Genomic DNA, 11,163 nt, shown 5'->3' with positions numbered 1-11,163 from the left:
TGAGCTACTGAATATCATTTTTTTTCATCTAATGTGGTGGTGGCAGTCATGGTTGGGGAGTGAGCCAAATGGAATTTACATCAGTCCCTCCTGCCACCTGGCCAAGAAACAAGATTGGAACTCTCTGTGGAAGAAACCATTTATCCTTACTGGCAAGACAAATGGTTCTTAATTATACCTGTTAACTAAGATTGAAAGAAAAAATAGAAACGTAATGCATTTTCATATTGGTTGGCATTTATTTTGATCCAGAAGTGCTAGAAGGTGCCTCATACTATCTCTCGTGATATTGGGAAGAGCTGAATGGATAATGCAAAATCTAAATGGTGTCATGCTGTGGGTAAGCAATGCAGCTCAGATTTCAAATAACACCAGATTGATCAAAATTCACTAAACGTTTTATCTAATAATTTTTTGAATAATAAAACAATTTGAGAAAATGGTGATGCATTTGCAGGCCTTCCACAAACAGAAAAAGAGGGGAATTTTGTCACATCAATTATGTATCATGAATAACTCATTCACCTCTAATATATTCAGTTCCATGACAGTGAATATGCCTTGCAATTAAATCAAAAGAGTATCATACCAATGGTATGCCGGGTTCATTAAATATAGGAAATAAATGAACCTTGGGAGTCATGGTTCACATAAACAACCTATTGCCTGGATGCTTATTCAAATCAGTCCCACCATACCCCATCTGTTGTAATCCAGGTTTTCCTGGGAGTAAAACAGTTTTGGCAACAATGCTGACCCTCCCTGTATAACAGATTGTCTAATGCCAGTGAATGTTGTACACATGGAGCTAAATCCTATAGTCCATACAGTGGGTCATAACTCCCTCGAATTAGTGTGTACAACTCCAATAGGAGTTCATGAAAATTGTACCTGGCAGAATATTTTTTGGGGGAAATCCTGCTGTCTTTATTCAGATAAAATTCCCACTGAAACTTCTGCCAGCCCTACCTGGGTAAGGATCTTAGAATTTGTCTCATACAAAAAAATATTCTGCACTCTGTTAATGTGTGTGGTAGCTAACTAATATGCATGGTGTTAAATAATCTGTTGTTTTCATATTGATATTAAAATCTTAAAATTCTCCACAACAAAATAATTTATTTATCCAGCATATCTAGGTCTTTTGGGTCAGCACTCTTCCTCCCAGAGCAGAGTTCTTTGAACTTAGCAGTAGAGACTAAATTTTTTACTCACTGTAGCATTATCCTGCAGTCTTTTTGGTGAAGTTTGATTGATAAGAAAGCAGAAGGAAGAAACGCCTCCTGCAATATTAGTTTAGCGACCTTACTGGAGTGGGGAAAAACACACACACACTGTTCTGCCAGGAAACAGTAGCTGTCATTAAGGAACGGGGAGCAACTTGTCAGTGGATCATGTCAACGTGTGATACATTTGCTGCTGCAGACATCTGGAAGTGGTTTAGTAGAAAGGAGTCATTAAGGTCTGCTCCTCATGATACTGCTTTTTTTTTTTTTTCCTTTTGGAATAAGAACATAAGAACAGCCATACTGGGTCAGACCAAAGGTCCATCTAGCCCAGTATCCTGTTTTCCGACAGTGGCCAGGGAGAATGAACAGAACAGGTAATCATCAAGTGATCCATTCCCTGTCTCCCATTCCCAGCTTCTGGCAAACAGAGGCTAGGTACACCATTCCTGCCCATCCCAGCTAATAACCATTGATGGACCTATCCTCCGTGAATTTATCTAGTTCTTTTTTGAACCCTGTTATAGTATTGGCCTTCACAGCATCCTCTGGCAAGGAGTTCCACAGGTTAACTGTGCATTGTGTGAAAAAATACTTCCTTTTGTTTGTTTTAAACCTGCTGCCTATTAATTTCATTTGGTGGCCCCTATTTATTGTATTATGAGAAATCGTAAATAACACTTCCTTATTTACTTTCGCCACACCAGTCATGATTTTATAGACCTTTATCATATCCGCCCTTCGTCGTCTCTTTTCCAAGATGAAAAGTCACAGTCTTATTAATCTCTCCTCCTACGGCAGCCATTCCATACCCCTAATCATTTCTGTGGCCCTTTTCTGAACCTTTTCCAAGTCCAATATATCTTTTTTGAGATGGAGTGACCACATCTGCATGCAGTATTCAAGATGTGAGCATACCATGGATTTATATAGAGGCAATATCATATTTTCTGTCTCATTAGCTATCTCTTTCTTAATGATTCCCAACATTCTGTTCGCTTTTTTTGATGGCCGCTGCACATTGAGTGGATGTTTTCAGAGAACTATCCGCAGTGACTCCAAGATCTCTTTCTTGAGTGGTAACAGCTAATTTAGATCCCATCATTTTTTATGTATAGTTGGGATTACATTTTCCAATGTGCATTACTTTACATTTATCAACATTGAATTTCATCTGCCATTTGGTTGCTCAGTCACCACCCAGTTTTGTGAGATCCTTTTGTAGCTCTTCACAGTCTGCCTGAGACTTAACTATCTTGAATAGTTTTGTATCATCTGCAAATTTTGCCACCTCAGTGTTCACTCCCTTTTCCAGATCTTTTATGAATAAATTGAACAGCACTGGTCCTAGTACAGATTCTTGGAGGACTCTGCTGTTTACCTCTCTCCATTCTGAAAACTGACCATTTATTCCTACACTTTGTTTCCTATCTTTTAACCAGTTACCAATCCATGAGAGAACCTTCCCTCTTATCCCATGACAGCTTATTTGCTTAAGAGCCTTTGGAGAGGGACCTTGTCAAAGGCTTTCTGAAAATCTAAGTACACTATATCCACTGGATCCACCTTGTCCACATGCTTGTTGACCCCCTCAGAGAATGCTAGTAGATTCTTGAGGCATGATTTCCTTTTACAAAAACCATGTTGACTATTCCCAAACAAATTACGTTCATCTATATGTCTGACAATTTTGTTAATTACTATAGTTTCAACCAGTTTGCCCGGTACTGAAGTCAGGTTTACCGGCCTGTAATTGCCGGGATCACCTCTGGAGCCCTTTTTAAAAATTGGCGTCACATTAGCTATCCTCCGATCATTTGGTACAGAAGTTGATTTAAATGATAGGTTACAGATGACAGTTAGTAGTCCTGCAATTTCACATTTGAGTTCCTTCAGAACTCTTGGGTGAATACCATCTGATCCTGCTGACTTGTTACTACTTAGTTTATCAGTTTGTTCCAAAACCTCCTCTAATAACACCTCAATCTGGGACAGTTCCCCAGCTTTGTCACCTAAAAAGAATGGCTCAGGTTTGGGAATCTCCCTCACATCCTCAACCATGAAGACCGATGTAAAAAATTCATTTAGTTTCTCCATAATGGCCTTATCGTCCTTGAGTGCTCCTTTAGCATCTTGATCGTCCAGTGGCCCCACTGGTTGTTTAGCAGACTTCCTGCTTCTGATGTACTTAAAAAAAAATTGCTATTACTTTTTGAGTGTTTGGCTAGCTGTTCTTCAAATTCTTTTTTGGCCTTCCTAATTATATTTTTTACACTTCATTTGCCCGAGTTTATGCTTCTTTCTATTTTCCTCATTCGGATTTAACTTCCACTTTTGAAAGGATGCCTTTTTGCCTCTCACTGCTTGTTTTACTTAGTTGTTTAGCCATGGTGGATCTTTTTTGGTTCTCTTACTATAGGTTTTAATTTGAGGTATACATTTAAGTTGAGCCTCTATTATGGTGTCTTTAAAAAGTTTCCTTGCAGCTTGCAGGGATTTTACTTTTGGTGCTGTACCTTTTAATTTCTGTTTAACTAATCTCCTCATTTTTGTGTAGTTTCCCTTTCTGAATTTAAATGCTACAGTGTTGGGCCGCTGTGGTGTTTTCCACACCACAGGGATATTAAATTTAATTATATTATGGTCACTGTTACCAAGGAGTCCAGCTATATTCACCTCTTGGACCTGATCTTGTGCTCCACTTAGGACTAAATCAAGAATTGCCTCTCCTCTTGTAGGTTCCAGGACTAGCTGCTCCAAGAAGCAGTCTTTTAAGGTGTCAAGGTCTTTTAAGGTGTCAAGAAACTTTATCTCTGCATTCCTTCCTGAGGTGATATGTACCCAGTCAATAGGGGGATAGTTGAAATCCCCCATTATTATTGAGTTTTTTTATTTTAATAGCCTCTGTAATCTCCCTGAGCATTTCACAGTCACTATCATCATCCTGGTCAGGTGGTCTGTAATATATCCCTACTGCTATATTCTTATTATTAGAGCATGGAATTACTATCCATAGAGATTCTATGGTACAGTTTGGTTCATTTAAGATTTGATTCTACGCTTTCTTTCACATATAGTGCCACTCCTCCACCAGCATGACCTGTTTTGTCCTTCTGATATATTTTGTACCCTGGTATTACTGTATCCCATTGATTATCCTCATTCCACTAAGTATCTGTGATGCCTATTATATCAATAGCATCATTTAATACAAGGCACTTTAGTTCATCCATCTTATTATTTAGACTTTTTGCACTGGTATATAAGTACTTTAAAAACTTGTCCCTTTTTAGCTGTCTGCCATTACATGATGTAACTGAATGGGACTTTTTTTCTTTTGACATAAAAATACAAAAGTGTCACAGCCACAGTATTACTGAAACATTGCTTACTTTCTCATTTTACCATGTAATTATAAAATGAATCCATTGAAATATAAATATTGTACTTACATTTCAGTGTATAGTATATAGAGGCAGTATAAACAAGTCAACGTATGAAATTGTAGTTTGTATTGACTTCACTCATGCTTTTTATGTAGCCTGTTGTAAAACGAGGCAAATATCTAGATGAGTTTATGTGCCCTGTGGAAGACCTCTTCATATTCCATGGTTGAGGACCACTGGCTTAGACCTCTCACCTACGTGATGGGTTCTGAAATTGCAGGGTCCTCAAAGAAAAAGTACCTGGGAATAGATCCAGTAAGGAAAACCCTGATGGATGGAGCCACGTGCAGCAGTAGCTAAAGATGCCCAAAGGGGGCTTGGGATAGAAAACAGTACTGAGCACTTGAGAGTGACATTAGGGTGAAGAATGGCCCATCCTTATCTGAACTTCACCCCTATGCAGAGAGCCAGCGCTATGTATCAGTTAACTCATGGAACAAGGGAACGTCACCCTGGGAGCATGGCGCTCCAGTCTGGGCAGCTCGCGGAGGTTATGAAGGTCCAGCAAAGGCAGGGAAGATGATCCGAGGTGCAGCAGGACTTACACATTACGAGGGACTGCAAAAACTGACCAAATCTAGCCTTGAAATTAAATGTGACGCGCAAAAGGAAAATGGAACAGTCCCTCTTTTTTATACTAATATGAGAGTAAGCCACTATTTAAGGGTAATCATGAACCAGTTAATGGCACACAGCTAAATCTAAAATCAGATTCGAACTAATACGTCCTCCTACAGATTGTAGTTACCATCACAAAAAGTCAGAGAGTCAAACAGTTATGGTTACTGGATAATTTTACACCAGTGTTGGTGTATTTACCTATGGGTAGGTTAGGGCTTATTGTACATTGGGCATAGAATAAGCATATTGCTATTAGCAACGATCCCACACTTCACTTTGATTCCCACTATGTTTATATACCACAAGGTTGATTCAATCCATGTCATCCCCCTGCCTGAAAGCAACAGGGTTCGCCCAGTGCATTGTTGTATGCAGGTGATGGATGATCGGTCTTGGATACCTTCAGCACATCTTTGTCCCACTCCTTCCCTATTACCCAGCTGTTTGTCCTGTTCCCTTTCCCTCTGCAGAAGGGCCGCTACGAGACGTACATTAACCTGCTGTGCGTGAAGATAAAAGTTGGGACGGATGATCTGGAGAAAATCGAAGCCAGCCTTTTCATGGTGGAAGCTGACGACGTCTCCTTGCGGAAGACACATTCAAGCCCTTCCCTGAGCCAAGGACACTTGTCTGTACATAGCAAGGTGGAAAAGGTCGTTATCGAGCAGAACACTTAACAGGTAACACTACTGCGGGCGAAACCAATCAGTGAGGCTTAGTACTCCTTGACTAGATCGATGAGCACAATTATACCTAGAAAACCATATGAACAAAACTGGTAGACGTACATGACATGGATTCTGATCCAGCGAAAGAAATCAAAGAAGCTTTAGTTTGCACTTTGCTAATTTTTTCCCAGTGCCCTGACGTTTCAGTGTCATTGACTCTCTATTTTCCCCCTTCAGTGTTCCTTTTACTACTGCTCCTTGTGTGCATGTAATAAAGGCAAACACTCACAGGTGAAAGTCAATGGGACTACTCATGGTAATAACGTTAAAAATGTGCATAAATGTTTGCAATATGAGGTTCTTAGAAATTAAGTTTCAGGAATACTGCAAAGTATCTGCCAATTCAAGATTCTTTCTTCTTCTGAGAAGTAACTTTTCCTCTCTTACTGTCAGGCAAAAAAGCCTCCCGCCGCCCCCCCCCCCCCAGTGCGGCAGGGGAGGGTGGTGAGCCCGCCGCGGCTCCGCTGGCGGCCGGAGCCCAGGAGGAGGGCGGAGAGCCCGGCCGGGGCTCCACTCTCCCTGGCGGCCAGAGCGCCGGGAGGAGGGCGGAGTGCCCGCCGCGGCTCCGCTCTCCCCGGCGGCCAGAGCGCCAGGGGGAGGGCGGAGAGCCCGGCCGGGGCTCTCCCCGGCGGCCAGAGCTGGAGCACCACGCCGCGCTGCCCCCCTCCAGGTGCCTCCCCAAGCACAAGCTTGGTGGGCTGGTGCCTGGAGCCGGCCCTGCTTACTGTGGAGTAAATTGAACAAAACATGCTGGTCCTTAATGCTGTCTTATGTAGTAATGCTATACCAGTCTCCAAACAGTTTCTTGACTTAACATCACTCTGTAATTCAGAATATTTTAATATGTTTCTCAATATGACCATATGGTTTATATAAAACTTTTGGATTACCTCATAAATGTAATCATAAACTCTGGATAATACATTGGAGAATGTACAGCAGGGAACACTGTTGTTCTGGCAAAAGTATAGTAGACTGGATGATCTAATAGATCTTTTCCATCTCTAATTTCAATAATTCCATGTGAAATATATCCAGAAGGAAAGGAAACAGGTGATTGTGAAGATATCTTGTGACCATTAAGTAATTATGGACCAAATCAAGCCCTCTGGGGGTTTTTGGGGGGAGCATGTGGTTATGGGGTGGAGATGGGGAAATGCTTTTATACATAGCACTGTCTCCCTAAAAATCCACATGGAAATTCTTATGCTCAGCTGTGGAATCCCATCTCTGGAATTTGACTCTGGAGTCCTAGCCAGGCCACATAGGGTGACATCCTGGCCCCACTGAATTCAATGGGAGTTTTGCCATGGATTCAATGGGGCCAGGATTTCACTCACAGTTAGCAGGAGTGCAGAAGCAGTGTTCTGGCTAAAGCCCATTTCTAGTTATTGACACAGCATGGTTTGTGCATCTTTTTGGCAGGAAATGGTTATCTTCCTTGCATTTCAGAAGAATTTTCAGCCTCTTGTAGTTTAATTAAAGCTAATAAATCTCATTTTTTCAGAACTACATCATAATAAAATAAAAGAAATCAGATTTCAAAGTTTATCCTCCCAAAATAACAGTCTATTATAGTTTGGCTCAGGACACTTGAAAATTTACTCTATGGCTACATCTGAAAATGGCCTACAGCCAACCACAGCAGATTACCACATTAACATTGGGCATCTATCAAACATTTAAATCAGTTGCAGTGAGCCAAGAAAAAAAAACTTTCTTTTATTCATTGTAAAGTCTGAAGACTCCACTCTCAAAGTGGAATGTTCTCCCATGGTGCCGTGGAGTTTTCCATCATTTATGCTGCTAGGCCTAAATGCAAATAAATACAATGATTCAGGGTATATGGTTGTATATTTTCTTTAGGTTCTTGATAGTCTGTTTATTGAAATGTGGGGGGCATTTGAAAAATAAGAAAGAAAAGAGAACAAATGAGCCCTAGAAATTCTTGGTAGGAACTGTTTTCAATCTCTCTCTGTCTTTCCTCTGTAATTCTATATGAGGTAGAGTGGGTAAGAGGCCCTGTAGCCTCTGAATAGAGCTTGAGTACATTACATTATTACATTGCTAAATAATTTTAATGCATCATCTATCTCAGATGCTGGGAAAAAATAGAAAAAACAGATAAAGGACCAGATTTTTAAAGCCAGCCCAGCCTCTATACTTGTGCTTGCAAGTTTTTGTCTATTTTTCATGTGTGTGACTTGTTTGTATTGGAGATATCAAAGCAGGCACAATAATACACCAAAGGGAAGCAGAATATTGGATAATAATTACCACTGAGGCTGAATATAGCAATGCATGGTTAATGGCCTCTCTAGACCAGTGGTTCTCAAAGCCGGTCCGCCGCTTGTTCAGGGAAAGCCCCTGGCAAGCTGGGCCGGTTTGTTTACCTGCCGCATCCGCAGGTTCGGCCAATTGCGGCTCCCACTGGCTGCAGTTCGCCGCTGCAGGCCAATGGGGGCTGCAGGAAGTGGCGCGGGCTGAGGGACGTGCTGACCGCCCTTCCTGCAGCCCCCATTGGCCTGGAACAGCGAACTGCGGCCAGTGGGAGCCGCAATCGACCGAACCTGCGGACGCAGCAGGTAAGCAAACCTGCCCGGCCTGCCAGGGGCTTTCCCTGAACAAGTGGCGGCCCAAGTTTGAGAACCCACTGCTCTAGACCAGGAAAATAGGTCATGGTTAAAAACTTATTAATGGCAACATTTTAGCTAACACTTTCTAAGCACTTGTCTGGATATGGCTTAGCACCTTTAAAAATGTGTTAGCTGGTCAGAGTCAACCCTAAATAGTCCTTAAGGCCTCTTCTATACTAGAAACTTGTATTGCTTTAACCATATCGATATAGTTGAAGCAGTATTACCTCCTTGCTGTGTATGCAGTTAAGCTGGTATAAAGATGCTTTATCTCGGTATAGCTATTTCTACACAGGAGGAGGATTAACTCTACCAGTAAAAGTCACCCTTATACTGGTATAACTGTGTCCACACTAGAGTTTTTACCGATGTGATGAGATGTACCTCCCCCACACCAGCCCCGAAAGGGTTAACTGTGCTTTACAGCCCAAGGAAGCCCCATCCCTCGACTCCGCTGTGCGTGCTCAGCCTGGAGGTGGAGTATAAAAGGAAGAAGCCCAACTCAGTCTGGGCAGGCTGCTGAAGGGGGGAGGACGCGGACTGCAGGCTCTCTCCAGGGAGTTGCTACAGGCCCTGATTACAAAGCCACAGCACACAGAGCTCCAGACGGACTCCAGGCCTCCTGATGAGCCCAGATAAGGGACCGCGCCGACAGGAGCTAGGCCACTTGAGGACCCCAGAGACCTGAGGGAACTGTGGAGCCTCACCGAGAGAGAAAGGGTAGGAAGCAGCCCAGGGGACTTCGACTTTTCTCCGGTGAGTGAACCGAGGAAGCAGTCAGTATGTTTCGGGAGGATCTTCGCTGACTCGGTGGTGAGCACCCCCACACCCGCTAGGGCCCTGGGCTGGGACTTGGAGGAGCAGGGAGGCCCCGAGGTACCTTGTGAGCCACACACCCCTAAGTGGCACCCCACTTCCCCAATCGGCCATGCAATCTCACAGAGGCGGGTTACTTTATTGACTCTGGCCATTAGGCCGCGTTGCCCTGAGTGGAAGGGACGCCCTTATTGACTCCGGCCATTAGCCCCCGCTGTCCTGAGTGGAAAGGCCACTTTACTGACTCTGGCCATTAGGCCCCGCTGCCCTGAGTGGAAAGGCTGCTTTACTGACTCCAGCCACTAGGCCGTACTGCCATGTTTTATAATGAAGGTTACGAACACAGAACCTAACTGGCTACTATAGAGGTTTTTTCCCCTCTTCTCACCATACGTGACCCAGCACACGGGAAGGAGTGTACCTACCCCACGACAACCGGAATAACTATTTTTGTAAAAAATCACACCTCTAATGAAATAGCTATAGTACTAAAACTTTTAAGTGTAGACGAAGCCTAAGAGAATAATTTGTCCCTCAGTGATTGTAAAGAAAATTGAAAAGGGAAAATAATATTATCTAGCTTATTTTGAGTTGCTTTTAAAAGGATGTATTTAACAATGAGGGTTTATGTTGCCTTGGTCATGGATCATCACTACGAAAGTTAATGAGACAACTTGTGAGAGTAAAGCAAGCCGGATTTGGCCTTGGTTATGTGTTTAAATCCATCATAAGGGGATTGGTACAGTTCATGGTGAAGACTCTGATAGGAGAGGCTGCTAGTCTTCAGGGTGCAAGCCATAAAGGCCCTTATGCACCTAAATCTCAACTTGTCTACGTCCAGTTTTTAGGCACCACTGTGATCTACCGAACTCCCACTCAACTGCTGCCTAACCATAGCCATGGATCTGAAAGGCATGGGGGCATAAATCTAGTCAATTCCCCTTTTGCAGCAGGCTGTCTGTGTCAGGCACTTGTAGAAGGAAATTAGAATTAGCTAGTTTCCTCCTTCAGCAAACTCTGGATACATCATAGGGAGCTGTCTGGAAAGGGAAATTTACTAGGATTATGTGATCCTAATCAGTTTCCTTTTATAGCCAGATCCATGTGTGAAGGCAAGAGTTTGCTGCAGAAGGGCATCTGCAATATCTTTAACATATGGAGCCAGGAAAACAGGCACAAAGGGTGTGTGTGTGTGTGTGTGTGTATGTGTGTGTGCACGTGTGCACACACATGTTTATGCTTTAGAGACGGAGAGTTTAAAAAGACATAAAAAGGAAAGGAAACACAAAGGAAAGGGGGTGGGGGCCAAAAAAGAGGGATATTAATTAGAAAAACAGGAGGGAGAGAGGAGCAGGGAGAGGATAAGACATTAAATATCAAATACTGAAAATAAATATTACCAATGTGAATATTTTGCTTAACTTTCTTCAGTGTAATAATATCTGTGGTCTAGAATTTTAAAGAGAGGGCCAAATATGGTTCATTTCATTCATGCAAATGGTCTTATTGATGTCTGTGGCCCACATCCTCAAATATATTTAGATATTTCAATGGGAGTTAGGCACCTAAATGCCTTTGAGGATGTGGGTCTCAAAGCCCACTGAAGTCAATGGGGAGTCTTCCCATTGACTTTAAAGGGCTTTGGATCAGGCCTCATTACACCCGTCAAATGAGTAGGGGAGTAGATATG

This window comes from Malaclemys terrapin, chromosome 8 (assembly GCF_027887155.1).
Source record: "Malaclemys terrapin pileata isolate rMalTer1 chromosome 8, rMalTer1.hap1, whole genome shotgun sequence".
NCBI lineage: Eukaryota > Metazoa > Chordata > Testudines > Emydidae > Malaclemys > Malaclemys terrapin.
This window is presented reverse-complemented; position numbering follows the sequence as displayed.